Source organism: Pinus tabuliformis, chromosome X (assembly GCF_031772625.1).
Source record: "Pinus tabuliformis cultivar Carrire ecotype Pingquan chromosome X, CPIR1, whole genome shotgun sequence".
NCBI lineage: Eukaryota > Viridiplantae > Streptophyta > Pinopsida > Pinales > Pinaceae > Pinus > Pinus tabuliformis.
Window position 1 is genome coordinate 371,148,223 of NC_142308.1, and position 17,736 is coordinate 371,165,958.

Consider the following 17,736-nt stretch of genomic DNA (forward strand, 5'->3'; position numbering starts at 1 on the left):
TACTTGTTGGGCTTGAATTAGGGATACTTGCTTCGATCATTCAGATCCCAGTCCTCCATGTGCAGTTGTGGCACCCTTGCTAGCAAGTCTCCCTCAATTGGTACGTCCTCTAGTAACAGGGGTGTAAAGACCTTGAATTTTATGGTATTTGGGTCCTTGGTCAACTTTGCGGTTGGCTTCCACAATGGCATATAGGGTGGAAACCTAGAGATTGGTTCCACCTCATATGTGCTAGTATCCTCTATTTCGTCGGCCACTTCTTCCACATCCAAATCTTCGGGCTCCATTGGTTGCTTCAATTTATCCATTACCTCCTTACTCTATTGTTATATGGGGATTTTCCTCGATGATTGCCTAACTGGAGTCTTTTGGGGCTTCTTCTGCTTCTTGGAAGTTGAATATGTGGCAGTAGGCTCTATTATTAGTGATCTTGGTGCAATGGCATGTATTGGCGATGTGGCAGTCATAATGGGTCCTAGCCCTTTCCTAAGAAACTCTTGTTCAATCTCCTCCCAACTCCCACCAGACATTCAACAAAATGCTCGACTCACACTCAAGCAAAAAATCACACTTCGAGTTATCAACAATAAAAGTGTCTAAATATGGAGCAGGGTGCCATATTTATAGCCTTTTTCAAATTCAAACCCGACAATCTCCTCCAGATCCTCCTCATAAATGCAAATTTGGTGACATATTTTCCCAGATAGGCTCCTTAAATGTGTTTCCCTAACTCCTTTTAATGGAAATTTCCCTGTCAAATCAACTATAGAAACCCCAACAATCATATTCTAGATGAAGTGCATCAAAAATTTCCCTATAGCGCAGTTACCCCTTCTTCATTGCAGCTTCCTCCACCTGTGCCATCCTCCTGAATATCGCACAGCCCTCCTTCTTTAACAAAGTCCTTCATTGGCAGAGTACATTATAGTCTCGTGATTCCTTCTAATTGTCTATAGCACTAAGACTATCCTGCGTTCATATAGTCATCGCGCAGCCCCAAGGACGGAATCATCCATGTAGAGCTTCAACCTAATCCCATTTACTCGCCCAACAAATAATTCTCCATTCAACTTCGCAAGCTAAACTACGCCACCATCTGAGATATCCCTGATAATGTATGGGCCTAGCCAATGAATCTTTAACTTACTAGGGAACTACGCAAAATTACTATCGTACAACAAAACCAAGTCTCCATTCTTAAAAGTTCGTTGCTTAATATGTCGATCGTGCCATGCCTTTTCCCAGGATTTTTGTACTTGTTGGTGAAATCCTGCAAGAAATCGATCCTCTTCTAGCGCGAGAAGTTGTTCCAATTTTTATTCCATAATATCATTGTCCACCATATTCATGACTACTGCGATTCTAAGACTTGGTACTATATATTCCATCAACATTATAGCTTCCTGTCCATACACCAGTCTAAACGAAGTCTTCCTAGTCAACTTCTTGCAAGTAGTCCTGTATGCCCATAGAACTACTAGTGTGTGCACATCCCAATCATTCATGTTGACGTTGGACACCTTACTCAGAGCGTTCTCCAAAATTTTGTTGAAAGCCTCAACCATGTCGTTCACCTAAGGATGATAAGGTGTACTCTTTTGATGATGTACTTGAAACTCCTCTGTTAATGCTTCAATAGTGTTGTTTAGGAAGTGTGATTCCCTGTCGCTCATTAGGATATTTGGACACCCAAACCTCGATAATATATACTAAAAGATGAAGTTTGTAATGGTGTTTGCGCTGCAATCCTTTACTGGTTGTGCCTCACCCCACCCGATTAGATAATTTGTCGCAGTAATAATGTATCATGCACCAGTCTTCTTTCCCGATGGATTGATCAGCCCAACAAAATAAATTTCCCACTTATCAAAATACTAGAAATTAACTTGTGGATTCAATGGCAATTCATCTCTTCTCGATGGTCTTCTGGTCCTCTAGCAAACATCGGAAGCACTGCAATAGGCTTTAGAATCCTTGTGCACCGTGGGCCACCATAGTCCTGCTCTCAAAATATTCTGCATGGTGGCTTTTCTTGTGTAGTGTCCTCCCATGACACCACCATGTGCTTCTACCAAAATAATATGTCTTTCATGCTCAGGGACATGTTTGTGCAATATCTCATTAGGGCCCATTTTATACAAATGCCCAACAATCAGAGAAAAATCTACAACTCAGACTACTAGTTATTTCTTCTGTTGCATTATATACTCTGCAGGGGCTACTCTAGTAGTCAAAAAGTAAACAATATCTGCAAAATTCTCATCAATAACCCTTATTGTGAAGAGTTGCGCATCCGACAATCCTTCTTCAATGTTATTCGGTTCTTTGCCGGTCTCAATCCTGGAAAGATGATTTGGCCCAATGTTCAGTCGTACTAGCTTGAGTATTACTTCAAAATCATATTCTTGAAATAGCAAGAGCCACCTATAGATATTCCCCCCCAACACAGGCTTGTTCACCAAGTATTTTAGCGCAGAATGGTCTGTGAACATCTTGAATTGTGCACCTAACAAGTAATGCCTGAACTTCTGCAACACGCACACCATAGCCAAGCCCTCTCGCTCTGTCATGGAATAATTCCTTTCTGACTTAGATAATTTATGACTCACAAATGCAATGGGGTGATTAAGATCCCCCTCTGCTGGTTGCACTAAGACAGCTCCCAAAGCTACACGTGATGCATCCACCCGAACATGGAACTCCTTCTTCCAGTCGAGAAACACCAGGATCGGCGCAGTGACCATTTTCTCCTTCAATATGTCAAGGCTCTTTTGACACTCATCGTCCCAATAAAAGGTGGCATCTTTTTTTAGTAATTTCTCCATCGGCATAGTGATCTATGCATATGCCTTAATGAAATTTTGATAATATCCAGTGTGTCCAAGAGTTGGTTGGTAGCTACTTCACATTCTTTGGCGGATCCAAATTGATAATAAAAGTGATTTTTTTTTATCCATCATCAGGGATTGCTTACAGATAACATGTCCCAGTAATATTCCATAAGGTACACAGAATATACACTTTTTCAGGTTCAATGAGATTTGATACTTCCTACAGATATCCAACATCAAATGCAAGCTCAAGACATCATTTTTTAACAGTCCAAAGATTGTCCAGTCATAAAAGCAAACTTCCAGAAACTTGTGAATGAATTCTTTAAACGTTGCGATGACAACTCTAGAAAATATCATCTGTGCAGTCTTCAACCCAAACAACGTGACTGTATATTGAAAGGATCCCCATTCAGTAGTGAAAGTTTTCTTACTTCTATGTTTCAACGCTATATTAATCTGATGGTACCCTGAAAACCCATCTATAAAGGAGTAGGCCTCCTATCCTCCTACATTTTCCAAAACTTCATTTGTGAATGGTGTTGGGAACGGGTCATGTACACATGCATCATTCATCTTCCTTAAATTGACACGGATCCTTATTTCTCCCTTAGTATTTTTCTCCTACACTACCATTGGGCTCACCCATTCAGATTCTTCTACGGGTTCAATTATGCCAGTTGCGACCATCTTCTCAAGTTGCTCCTTTACCTTCTCCTTGTATTTTGGGTTGAGCCTATAAGGTCTCTATTTCACAGGCTTCGCATCTGGCTTCAAAGTGATTTTCATGACACCTAGGTCTCCTACAATTCCTTTTAACTTCGTGAACTTTGTTGGAAACAACTCTTGATACTCATGCAGTAATTCGGCGACCTTTCCTACTGTGTCCTCATCCCATTAATCTCCTATGAGTGGGAACTTGGGCTCTGCCTTTGAGCCTATATTGACCTGCTTCGTCTCAATAGGTTGTGTTACATAAGGTATTTCAACGTCTAGTCCTGCCACTTCACACTATCCTTATGACTCAAGAATATTAATGTTGCACGGATCTTCCTTGCCCTCCTCAAAAGTCATATGATAGCATTCCAGTGCATGCTACAATTATGTGTTCCAGTCGGGTTGTACTGAAGTCATTGGCTCATTAGGTGTTCAGAAAATTGTAGCTCTAATTTCTTGAAGGGCATCATCTATACATTGAAAACCATATTCAAAACTAAAGGTCAATATAAAACTTTCCTTTAGGTCATTCCAATCAGCGGTGCCATGGCGCAACTCTGTTTCAGGATACCAATTCATCGGTATCACATCCAATTTGTGAACAAATATATGTACCCATTCTGATCAAGGTTCTTCACCCCATGCCTTAGTCCAATGAGACAAATGATCTCGAGGATCATCCTTTCCATTGTAATTTTTGTAATCCTTGTGTTTGCATGACCAAACCTGAGCCTCATCAACCATTGGTACTCCCTCCAATCTCTTATATTATCCTTATATGTGCTTCACCAACACACAGGCATAGCCCTCAAAGCTATATCCAAATCCTAAAATCATTGTTCTTTCGGTACATCTTTCAAATTCATCCATAAATAAGCTAACATCACCTATCCCATCATAATATGGAAAATTACATACCTCGCTTGATATGCAGTGAAGAGATTTTGTTAGTCTATTACAGTGCAGAGTAGAAACTTCGTGCAACCAATTCTGCTAATTCTCCAATTCTTCATCCGATTTTGAATGAAATGAACTATCCTTCTCCCATCTTATCCTTCCATCTGTGGTGGGGTTGATCCAATCCTCATCTCACGCAATTAACTTGTATATGTGGTCAATATATTCATCACCGTATTCTTCACAAACGGGTTTTGTATATCGCGCTCCTTCAGAGGGATCTAAGGGAACAACAACCCTGGTACCGTTCTTTTCAAATACCATACTTATCCTTTTTATATTGATTATGGCATCCATATCAAAATCCCAATTGATTCCAAGTAAATCTAGATACGAATTACTGTCATCCAAAATCTCAATGACTTAAAAATCTGCCATCACGCTTGCTCCTTCAATGTCTACAACAATGCCCTGCGCAGTTGAATTGGTGACTGGACGAGATAATATTCTGTTGATTGGCCATGCACAGCTGAATCGGTGACCATCGCAGCTTTGGTTTCCCCATCCACCCCCAAGTCTACTTTGGTAAGGAATTCGCATCTGATCCCAAGTTTAGAATTACTTGATCCATTTCAAATTCGCCAATCTACACAATTAATCGCATTTCCCGACCAGTTGTCTTCTTATTTTTTTTAACCTTGTTTACTACGCGTTGTTTGGGCAGTGGCTTCTCTTTACTAGCTTCGTTGTCAATTAGTTCTTACAACCCTTCCACTACTTTTTGGTCCCTTAGCAACCTCATACATGTCTATAGAAAATACTTCAGAATAGTCAAATCGGGGTTCTTCGTCGGATTAACTAATTCAAGAGTGTTCTTCCTTGGTATTAGTTGTATCTGTGTCCTTGATGTCGAAGCTCCTGGGTCCATGAAACTTTTCTTCACCTCCATGAAGGTTGCCTTCTCCTTCTATAGATCGAACCTAGTACTCTTCTATCATGCCTTCCTAACCCATGTATTTGTCACAAGATTTTTACCCTCTGCTTTATCTTATCCTGTAGCCACACCACTTCGTGTCACTATATTAATGCTTAGAGTGTCTTCACGCAGTTCGGATCTCATCATTTTTAAATCCTGTGCAGGCTGTTGATTCTTCTTTTCCTCCATCTTAGCCATTAAAATAGGGATATCCTCTATTACATGGTCAAACTATCTACAATAATGATAGGAGGGGTGAGTAGGGTTCTGACAATCCCGTGTAAAATGTCCAGCTTCGCCACAGTTATAGAATATGATCTAACCCCGACCTCGTCCAGTGCCTCCCCCTCAACCATGTCTTCGACCTTCAAATCCTCTGTGGGCCACAGGTGAACCATGATCTTCCTATGTGTTGCTCTCATCTTGAATCCTATATGCTGAAGTTCAATCCATCATCAAATCATAACTGTGACAATTATTCTCGTCATGTCCTTCTGATCGACAGAAGTTACAATATAATTGCCTTGGTGACTACACATATTTCTGTAACAAATAACATTGATTAGTTGGGTGTTGGCCTGAAACTCGGCAAGTACTACACCATACGCTCAGTCTGGTGCTTGGTCTAGCACTAGGATCTGGCTTCAAAGGATTGGGACCTCCACTAGCCAAATAATGACGATAGAAAAGATATCGATACTTATAGTGACCTTCCGCTTTACACTTTAGACACCAAACTTCAAAGCGCATCTCAAACTGAACTTCCTTCCTTTCTTCAAATATTGCAGTTTCATATGAAAGTTTGCTAACTAGGACTATATCTCTTAAACCCCTATGTGATTATCTTGTACCGACAAATCTTCTAACTTCGTCGTGATTTCTAATGCTTCTGCCTACGTCCCATATTTTGTTATGATAGTGGTAATTTGAGGTGTGGCAATAATGCACCTATATATCACTCTTTGTGTTGTTCGTCAGAGATATGGAAGTTGACTTGTCCTAGCAAGCATTTTAACCTCTGATCTACATCCCAGGTAGTCTCATTGATTGCTTGCTTAATTTCTTTTATTTTTGTAATGCACTGTGACTGCGACTTGGGCTTCTTAAACTTCATATTCAATGTGTTCTTTGTTGCAGCTAGTGAAGCAGCTGGATTCATTGTACTGTACTTGATATACCATGACATCGCTCTATCTTACAACACTGTGACAAGTTGCACTTTCTTCATATCATCAGCATCGATATGTTATGCTTTACACACAGCTTCTGCGACAAGCCAAAAGTGATCAGGATCCTCTGACCCTTGACCCATAAAAATAGGCATCTTCACTGCATTAGCGATGTTGAATAGTGGTGGTGGAGGTGGAGGTGGAGGTGGAGGTGTAGGTGTATGAGGTGGAGGCAAAGGTGGAGGTGGAGTGGACGGATGTGGAATCCCAGAAGTGCCTTGAGTTTCTGATTGTGCCGCACCTCTAGGTGTACTAGGGTTTCTCCTTTCTTCGTCGCTTTCTAATTCACCCAATAGTGGATTGTACTCACCCTCAATAAATTTGTCATGGTCTAATCTAAATTTTTTTCCACTTCGCGTAGATTCATTCTAGCTTCTAACATTAACCTATAGGCATAACACCCTTTTCACATAACAACATCTTAATCGAGAGCTTCAAAGAATTCAGATACTTACCTCATGGACCTTTGAAAGATCGATGTTAATCTTCACTGTAGGATATTGTTGTTCAATTTTGAATTTAGTAATAAAGCCTCCGAGAATACTATCAATCCAGTAGTCAACATCCCTTGTGACCTTATTTTTAATCTCCTTAAGTAACTTAATCAGCTCCAGGGTCCACACAATAGGATTGCCATGTTTCTAACAGGGCTCGTTTCCAACTAGCTTTGAAATCCACCCGTGCATCTCGTTAGCGAACGAAATGAAAAAGATCTCATGTTGTTTTGTATAGATATACCTCTGTAACCACCTTTCTTTCAACTGGCATGGATTTCTTCTTTCCTGTGTTGAAAATTCATGCAACTTTCAATCTACCCAATCTTGGATCTCTTTTCTAGTCAGTCGCCAGATCACACATCCCTTAGATAAATCTCGGTCTCGGCAACATAACCATTTGTTGGCTTGAGGGGCTTAGACCCAGGTTCAGAGCTAGTTGCACTAACCAAAAAAACCCTATACTGTTGGCCCTTTCAGAAACGATCTGCATAGCGCAGACCGCAGTCTCACCCAATGCAATATTGGGGGATGCTAGAACCAGTTTTTTGCATCCAAAGGGGCTATGTAGTGTGGTAGTAAGGTTTTTATAGTCATAGATTGTTTTCCTACTTAACAATTTTACGAGTTTTTCGTAACTAGTCTAACATGTATTATTCATCACATAAAATAGTATTTGAATCTTCGTGATGTAATTACAGAAGAAATGTACAAAAGCAAACCATAATCAGGCTAAAACATAGAAACTACGCGAACATAAGAAAATACACAAATCTATCTCAAATTATTCTTTATTAGCTCGAGCCTTCATAAATACAATCATTCTAACCCTACGCACATAGCGGCAGGGGCCAGCACACACAGTTGTAGACTTACGAAGGTCTCCACACACACAACTGTAGGAGCCTTCCCCTTCACCTGAATACAGAAATATATCCAAAACATTTCAGAACATTACATTCATCACTGCCATAGACTTTCTAAGACATCCCTTTATATATCCTTTACCCTTACAATACCATGGTCCGCAAACCATGGGTGGAGCTCAAAATATTCTAAATAATCCCATCCCTTTATAAAATAAGGGGCTTTGACCTGCCCTAAAGCCCCTTTGACTCTTAGAACTATGCGCTAATCGTGCTCCGCTCCTTAAAATGCAGATACTTGACATGACTTAGGCAAAACTTGGACCTAGGGGACCCCTACCCAACATGGAGAGATTCACTATCTCTAATTTCATATTGAATTTGAAAAAATGTCCACAAAAGAGTTTGTTAGACAACATTACCATGGATATTATTTTGACATTTCACAACATTGTGAATGCATATGTCCTATTTAAGCATGGGACAAACTATCTTCTTATCAATTGTATTTGTCTTTTTTATGTCCTCTCTCTTTGAGTCCATTTTCTTGTAGAATGAGAACATGTTTTCAATTCCCTTCGTGGACTATGAACTCTAAGCGAACACTGTGGGACTTAAGGGAGAGGAAGTCCTATTGTGTCATTCCTTTATTATTGCAAAGTAGGTTCCCCTTATGGGGTGCAAGGCATGATACCCTCAATGTCAATGATATTTTGACTAGGTCTTCACTAAATTATTGTTGCTTCTTAATGTTTGCATGTCATTAAGTCATCAAGTTTTTGGTTCTCTCGTAAATCCTCTACATTCAAGTGTCCCTTCCAATTTTTTGTGTCTTGTCATTGTCACTCGTAAAGGAAATTCCCCATTTAATACATTCATTCTAATGGCTATTGTTTGTCCTGACATGTATAAAATGAAAAATTACTAGGTGGGGCATGTGTCCTCTAAGTTTTTCTATTCTCCTTGTCTACTATATACCTACTAAGATTATCATTTATTTAGTTCATGTATATTTCCTTATTTCACTATTATCAAATTTCATATCCCTTGGTTGAGTGTCATGTCTCTCGTGTAGCTATAAATATAGGTGTGATATGCGTCACCTAATATTTCATCTTTCACTATCCATAATTCACTCATTTCTATCTTCAAAATACAAATGTTTTTAGGCTTCTCCAACATGTTTTTGTAGATTTCAATGTAACCTATTATCTTCTTTGTAATGTGTTGACTTTATTTTGGATACATTTCTACACACTTGTAGCCTCAGAAAGATCAACACAAATATAATTGTATCTTAAGAAATGCCACATGGTATCCTTGTTAATGTGCACAACAAGAACATAACAATATTTCCTCAAGATATAGAAACTATTACCCTAGATTGAGACTGCCTTCCAGCCATTATTGCAGGAAAGTCAATAACAATGATCCAAAATTAAAGGTGAAAACAGTGGTAATAGCACCAAAGTTACTTCGTAGGGTTATGAGTAACACCTAGCTCTAGCTCAGGCATAAATGTGCTTCTTGGGGGCACTTAAGAACCCTATAATTTCATTAGCTTCTAAATGCAATCCTCCATACCCTTGTTCTTGGTCATCATGCTAAACAAGGACATGTTGGGATTTAAGTGTTCATGAACTAGAAACTTGTGTCATTTTTGGTCTAAAAAAAATAAGGGCACCTTGTGTTTTTTAACAATGTTGAACCTCCTCTTCTACTACTACATAAAGATGTTATATGCCATCTCCATTCTTGTTGAAACATTGCTAAGTAACCACACACCAAGAGAACACTTACCACAATTATTGAATTGGGTTTCATATCTTCATCATGCATTTGAAAAAAAAAAATTAGAGCAATATTGTAATCCACAATCTGGACATACCCTACAAGCATTGCATTCCACAATATTTTGTCAAAAACCTTACGTGCATTCTCCATACATCTATTTTTTCCATACTTATCTAAAAGTGAATTCCCTGCACTAACAACCAACTCAAATCCTTCTCTTATTATATATTCATGGATGATTTTAAATCATAATGATGTTGTCCAGGTTAAAGTGCATGAAAGTTCACGTTCAGGTAAACATGAGTTACATGAAGAGTTGAATATACAAGTTTTACCTATTCTATTTTAGGATTGTCAAAATGACATGGATGAAATGAATAAAGTTGTTTGTATAGGATCTATTAGTGTTCAGACTCAAGATGACATTCCTCAAGCAAAACTACCAAAGGTTATATCTAATTTGTTTGATAAGCAAAAGAGTAGTTTTGATACACACAATATGGATGTCATGTTTGAATATGTTAAAGGATGCATGGATGGTTTTGTTGATTTACATAGAAGGGAAGACAAATCTATAGTTTCCTTTTTATTTGATGATGTTCTTGGAATTGAAGACTTAGGACAACAGAGGTCATCAATTATGAATGAATTCAATCCTCATGGTGTTACTCATCAAGAAAAGGTGATTTTTCATGATTATCAAGATCATTTGGTAAGTCTATTCCAGTCATCAATGAAGGTGGAGTTTCTTTCATTTATAAGCTCAGGTGATGGATTTGTTTTTTATTCTGAGTTGCCAATAGATGATTCACTACTGATTTTGTTCAAGCACAATCAAGAAGCCCAGGCATTGAATCAACTCTTTGACTGGTTATATTGGAGGTTTCATATTGCTTGAATTAAGCAGGTGGATTTTCAAATATTAGAATAGGGTTATTGGTACATAAATAAGCTTGTTGGGCAAGCATTTCCTTCAACTTTAGGAAATATTTTACAGTTGTCAGTTTTAGTTTGTACAACAGTTTGATATCATATTGCAGCAGTAGTAGTTGGTTTTCAGTTGGTTTGCAGTTTTCTTTTCAGTTTGGTGAAGTGGGTTTGAATGTAGTCTTCAAATTGGGATCAACCCAATGGTCAGGCAACTGGTCTATTAGTTCTTTGTTGCACCACAGGGGCGCAACATCCCCATTGGAGCCATTGTTATCCATGATAACCCCTAGAAATAATTTTTAGTTTGATTAGTTATTTGAGATAAGGTTTTTCACCACTGCTCTTTGCATCTATCTATTGTTTTTTTGAAAGAGGTTGTTGTGCTTACATTTGGAGATTAAAGGAGGAAGAACTGGTCCAGTTTAAATTATTTTGGAGAAATTCCCATATTCTCTAAAACCCATCCCATTTAATCCTTTGTTTTTAAAACTCTAGCCATTTTCATACATTATTAATATCCCAAATCTAGCCGCATTAACCCATTTAACACTAAGAAATCATGTTGAAGTCCTTTTTAAAGGGCTGTAACCTACAAAACATATCGCTATCTGCCCATTTTTTAGATACATATCCGCATGTTGGGCACGAGATCCCCCAAGGGAAGTTTTGGGGCTTAGCGCCTAGATTTTGGTCAATTTTGTAATTCCAATGTAAAGACTCCGCATTTTGTGGGCGTGGAGCGTGTAGTTTGTTAAAGAGTCATAGGGTTGTCTACCCTTTTTTTGTTATTGTAATGTCAAATGTAGAAGATCTACCCATGGTTCATGGACCATGGGATTGTATAAATAGAGCGAGGCTTTAAGTAGCTAAGCTAATCTAATCTAAGATGAAGAACATATGATGTATGCGAGATAGATCTGAAGTTTAAAGTCTAGTTTTGGGTTGTAGAGTAGGAAGAGGCTTTGCAACTGAGTATGCAGAGGCCTAGTAGTCTGCAACTGAGTGCGCAGACCCCTGCAGCTGAGTGTGCAGGGCGAGTCGAGTCTGTAAACAGTTGGAAGTATTGATAAAGAGAAGTTTCTACCATTTCTATGTATTTATTTCCTATTTATGCATTTGTTATCTTGGGTATAAATTTCACTTCTAATGCTTATATGATGCGTGAATGTGAATAATTGTATTGATTAAGTGAACACAAGTAGGAAGATATGTTTACATGAAAATAATTAAGACTTGTCACTAAGCTAAGTAAGATACTTAGTCTAGTTTGGGAAATAGCGCAGTTCGCTACAGTAGCAGCGCGAAAGGACTTAAGCCCATGTTTAGGGCTGCGCGAAAGTTGATTATAACAAATTGCGAAGGTACTAAAGGGTATAACAGTGCGCGAAGCGATTTGCATGAAGGTAGGTATAGTTGGACTAAACCAACATCACAGACATCTCAAGGGTGTGGAAACTTAGTTCCAACATACCCCCATACTGCTTCGGGTGAGACTTCAGTCCGCCCTTCGCGGGCTAATGTCGAAAGGGCCAGTAGTGTAGGGCTTTGTTTGGCTAAATAACTCCGAACCTGGGTCAAGCCCCCATAATCCAACAAATGGTTCTGTTGCCGGGACTGAAATCTACATAGGAGATGTGTGATGTCGTATCATTGGAATCGAACTAAGAAAGAAATCAAAGGTTGGTTGGAAAAAAGAATTCACGAGTTCATGGCGCAGGAGAACAGAAACCCGTGACAGTCAAAAGAAGAGTGGCTAGATAGCTACCTATATACAAATATCCATGAAATCATTTTCATGTCCTTCCCTACTGAGCTATATGAGTGGATCGCGAAGCTAGCAGATAGCCAAGGAAGGTGGAAACTTATCGCTCCTATTGTGTGAACCCCAGAGCTAGTGCGAAGGTTGGAAGCATCAGAGGATAAGATTGTGTGCGTCATTTGTCATTGGCTCGATCAGATTATAGGAGGATTTTTTACTGAGTTCGTGGTCGACACCTCAATCAGCTACAGTGAGGCAGAGCGACACTTTCTCAAAGGACCGCGAGGTAAGTACGTAAAGTCTTTGAATAATTGGATTAAGATGTTTTTGTGCGAAAAGTGGGTTATGAAGTTACCTTGATGTTTGGGGCTACGCGAAGTGGAAAGGTTTACAGGAATGAAGGAAATAAGGGTCCAGAAAATAGCCCCTTGATTTCACCTCTGCGAGGGAATGAGGAAGAGATCGCGAAGGTATTTCCGCGAAGTGCTATTTAGCTGATAAGACAAAGAATTTTGTGAATACCACCTCCACCGACACCACCAGCAGCTTCACCGCCATCCCCTCCATCTTCACCCGTACCAACTCCACCACCACCGTGATTTAATATGGCCAACATAGTGAAGTTGGCTATGTTCAAAGGTTTGGGAAATGAGGATCTGAACCAATTCTGGTTCATTGTAAGGGCTGTATGGGAAGCGCAAGGCATTACAGATGATCATATCAAGAGAGCAACGTTGGTTAGCACCCTGCAGGATCGCACGCTGACCTGGTATATTAAGTATTCCAATGATAACTCGAATGTGAGGGTTGCGGATATTCAAACAATGCTAAATAGAGAATTTAGCAAGCCTAAGTCTGAAGCGCAGTCGATCATTGGATTTAAAGAGATTACGATGCTACCAAGTGAGACTCCTTGGGAGTTGGATCAGAGGCTGAAATGTATGATTCGCGAAGCCAATATGAATCTGACGAATGGACAACATTGCGAGTGGTTTGTAGCTTTGCTACTACCACATTTAAGGAGTGCGTTATCACAACAGAAGATAACAACTCAAGCAAAGGCTTTGGAGATTTCCATGAGGCTTCATGAGACCCTGATGCAGGATCCTAACCTAGGAGTTCAGCAGATCCACGCGCAGCTAAAGAATCTGTGCCTTGAGATGCAGAGTTTGAAACAAGACAGGATGGTTCGGTCAGAAGTGCACGAAGAAGTATGCTGTGTAAAATGCAAGGGTCAGGGTCATGACAAAGACCACTGCCCGGTTTTTACAAATTACCTCGCAAGAGGAGGATCGATTCCTTTAAGGTTAGAAGCTCAAGCAGGACCTAATGAGGTGCCTGCTTTGTGGTGCGTGATCTATCAAATAGCTGGAAAACATGCCACAGACAATTGTCACTTGTTACAGAAGTATACACAAACTTCACAAAAGTTGTTTTGCAACTTTTGTAGGTCAGTGGGACATGATGAGCGTACTTGGAGAAGTTATGAGTTGATGATGGATAGAACGCCCACCTACAGAGTTCAGGCCAAAATGTGGTCCCTTGACCAGAATGTAGGAATGGCACGAATAGGATTTTAGGGGCGTGGACAAGGTCGAGTGGGAGGAGGACCTGGTAGAGGTCGTAGACAGTTGATTTGCTACAATTGTGGAGGGCCAAGACACTATGCCCACGATTTCACGAATCCAACGTGCCCATCGTTCAAATGCTGCACGTTGTTTGATCATGAGACAAAAGATTATCGTACGCTAATAGCTAGGATACATGACAAAGGAGCGCTACTGCCTCCCCCGACTCATAACCTATAGATGATGAGGTCTGAGCCACGAGAGGAAGGCCTGAATGTAAACATTGTGCTCCAAAGTGGAATTGAAATGGGAGATGACAAGGGAAAACAACCAGAAGATAGTACTTGGGTTTGCAAAGCTCTGGCAAAGGAAGCAGAGTTTGATTTGGAGCACGCTCAAGAAACCTTCATGGAAGCTAAGAAGAGCTTCGCTGATGCCTCCACTTCAGGAAGCAAAGATAAACTGGAGCTGGAAATGGACCCATCCATGCTGACAAATTTCCTTGAAACATGTATGAAGTTACTACGCGACAGTAAGGTTGTGAAAGGGTTACAGGAACTCATCAACATATGTGTTGGGACTGCGCCAGGAGAATTGCACGTAGTCCGGAAGATCGGAAAACATAAACCAAGGACGGGACGAGAAATGAGACTAACCGCACAGATCATAGAATATGGAATGGATCAAGTCATTTTGGATTTGGGATCAGATGCGAATGTTCTACCAAAACAGACATGGGAGCGAATGGGGAGGCCTGTGCTGTAATGGTCTCCAATTCAGCTAAGGATGTTGAACCAGCAGAAAATAATACCCATGGGGCGACTGCAGGGAATAACTGTGGATATTGAGGGAGCGAGTGCGCTGGGAGATTTCGAAGTGATAGAGATTGTTGACGACATCAATCCCTACCTCGCGCTCTTAGGAATTGACTAGGTTATTGACATGAATGGGGTAATTAATCTGAAGAAGCGGAAAATGATCTTTGAGAAGTATTCACTGTGCGTAATTGTACCCCTGGACCCTGCTGAAGGATCGCGTTATACGGAACTGGTTCGCAACTTTGAGAGCGATGAAGATTTGGACTACATCTATAAGATAACAACACAAGACCAAGGCTGGGTGAATCCCACTGTGGATGGGCGGATTACATGGGAGCGGGAGAGCTCCAGCACTTCGGATTCTGATGAAGAAATAGAACAATGGCAGATCGGTTACATGAGGTAACTACGCTAAATTGCAATATGATGACCAGGTCGCTGCGCTGTGTGTCGACAGAAGTAAGAGATTTGCCTACTTATGATGGTCTGAATGAGGTAGATACCTTCTTGGATGTATTTGAAAGGGAGGTGCCAAAAAAGCAACGCTTCTAGGCCTTGGACTGGGTACTGCGTAGTACACCCGCAAGATAGTGGGGTACACACAAAGGAAGCTTTAATGATTGGCATGAATGTAGGAGAATAATGCGCACATGATTTGGGAAGCCTAAGATGCGACTGGCAGAAAAATATGATGGATAGCATGACCCGCATGCACATCTGGCCAAGTGGATGCAGGCCTATGGAGAAAAGCCCCGACTTGCACAGAAGCACATGTACTCCACACTAAAACACCTGGTCAATAAGCATGTTTTGTGGGGGTGAACTTGAAAATGTCTCTTAATGTTGGGAAGACATTATGCAGGAAGAGTAACCATGCATAATATTCTACACGCAAAAGCATTCAACAAGGTATACAATGCACTGACCAAGGTATGTAATGCGCAGTGAAGTGATTAGGACCTACACGTACCAGGAGTGTCATGGGCTTATCAAACGACATGCAAGAAACTGATGGGACAGACACCTTTTAGGCTTGTCTATGGAGTGGAAGTTGTAATTCCTATGGAATACATCATGCCTAGTCTATGCATAGCAGTGCTCACAGGTATGATGGGTCATGGAGCCCTGGAGGAGAGGCTCGCACAGTTGGATGAGCTCGAAGAAGAACGATTTTTGGTTGGATTTCACCAGCAGGTCCAGAAGCAATGCAAAAAGGCATGGCATGTTTGACATATTAAGTTGCGCACATTCAAGGTGAATGATTTGGTGTTGTTATATGATAATAAGTTTGATAAATTTTCAGGGAAGCTCAGAATGCATTGGCTAGGACCGTATGTTATTAAGGAGATTACAGATGGTGGCGCGGTATAGTTGGTAAAGTTAAATGGAGAGTTGTTCCCAAGAAAAGTGAATGGCAATCGATTGAAGCCATACACAGGTGGCTTGACCACCTGACTAGCGGACCGAAGCATAGTCTTAGTGCTCCAGGCAGCTGAAAGGAGGGGGGGACTATAAACTACTCTACCCAAGAACTGTGCAATGTCAATACTGCGCACAGTAGCGAAGTGTCACAGGGTCCACGACAGCGCGAGGACAGATGTGCTGCCACGTGGGTTGGCCAGAAAGTGACCATTAAAGTCACTATTCATGATGTGATGCTTGGTTTGAGACCAAATGGAGCAGGTAGTAGGCATTTAAGGCGAACTTTATGGGCTAGATTCTTGGAAATCTGCTGCCAAACTAGCATTAATGGACCGAATGTGGGGAGAACGGTCAAATTCAAATTCAAAAGGCACTATAAATTACAAATGACTGTCTAGCAAACAACACTTAGCAATTTGAGAAATGAGTTGTTGCACGCCCAGATATTCATGAACCGGGACTTGTTTAATATTCTGAAGGTGAATTCATTGCTTGAACAATTACCAGAGACACTAAGAGAACTGTGGAATCACACTATGGCAGCACTTGAAGAAGTCATGGATACCGGAGCAATGATAGTCGAAGAAGCCGCACAGGAAATTACAAAAGTGGAAGCCCCAGAGAGCGTCGAGATAGTCACTGAGATCCCTAAATCACCACACATGTCGAGACCTAAGAAGGATAAATAGGCCATGATACCGGTGCGTGTCTCACCTAGAAATCTGCTAAGGGCCAAGCTCACAATGGAGGAAAAGGGGAAGGCCATTAATTTGGAGGTTGATGAGGAGGAAGAGTTTGAAGAGATCCCAGTGGAGGAGGAGGATGTAGAGATGGAATTTGAAACCTAGGGTGCAGAACCTCTCACCAAGTTGCCTGCATATGTTCCTCCGTGGAAGGGTAAAGGAAAGGAGTTCCACACATTAATTACTTCAAGAAATGGATGGAACAACTAGTGGTTCTATAAAAGGAAATTTTTTCTAGGCCTTACTAAATAGCCTTATTAAAGAAGGGGAAGTTCTTGGTTCACCTCGGTCAGGAATATCTTGGACACTAGAAATACGTTTTTCTTTGTAATTCTATTTAGGTGTGATGCAAGATGGCTAGTTCATTGAATTACGAGCCTTATTCTAAGAGAATATTTCTAGCTTGTTATCTGGAATACTTTAGTATAACTTATATCTTGGTATTTCACCTTTTTAGATGAAGAAATTTTATTTTTTGCATGTGATAGGTATTTTCTCTTCCACAACATGAAAGTGTGGTATCTTTATTTTCTCAAGTTTATATTCGTAGAAATTCTGACTGTAGATTAACCTGATTATGCAATATAACTAAAGCAAAATACTTAATCTACTTCAACAATCAAACTTGCGGAAGCTTAATAGATTTGAGCAAGATCAAGTGGAACACATATAACAAAGAAGAAGAATCAATA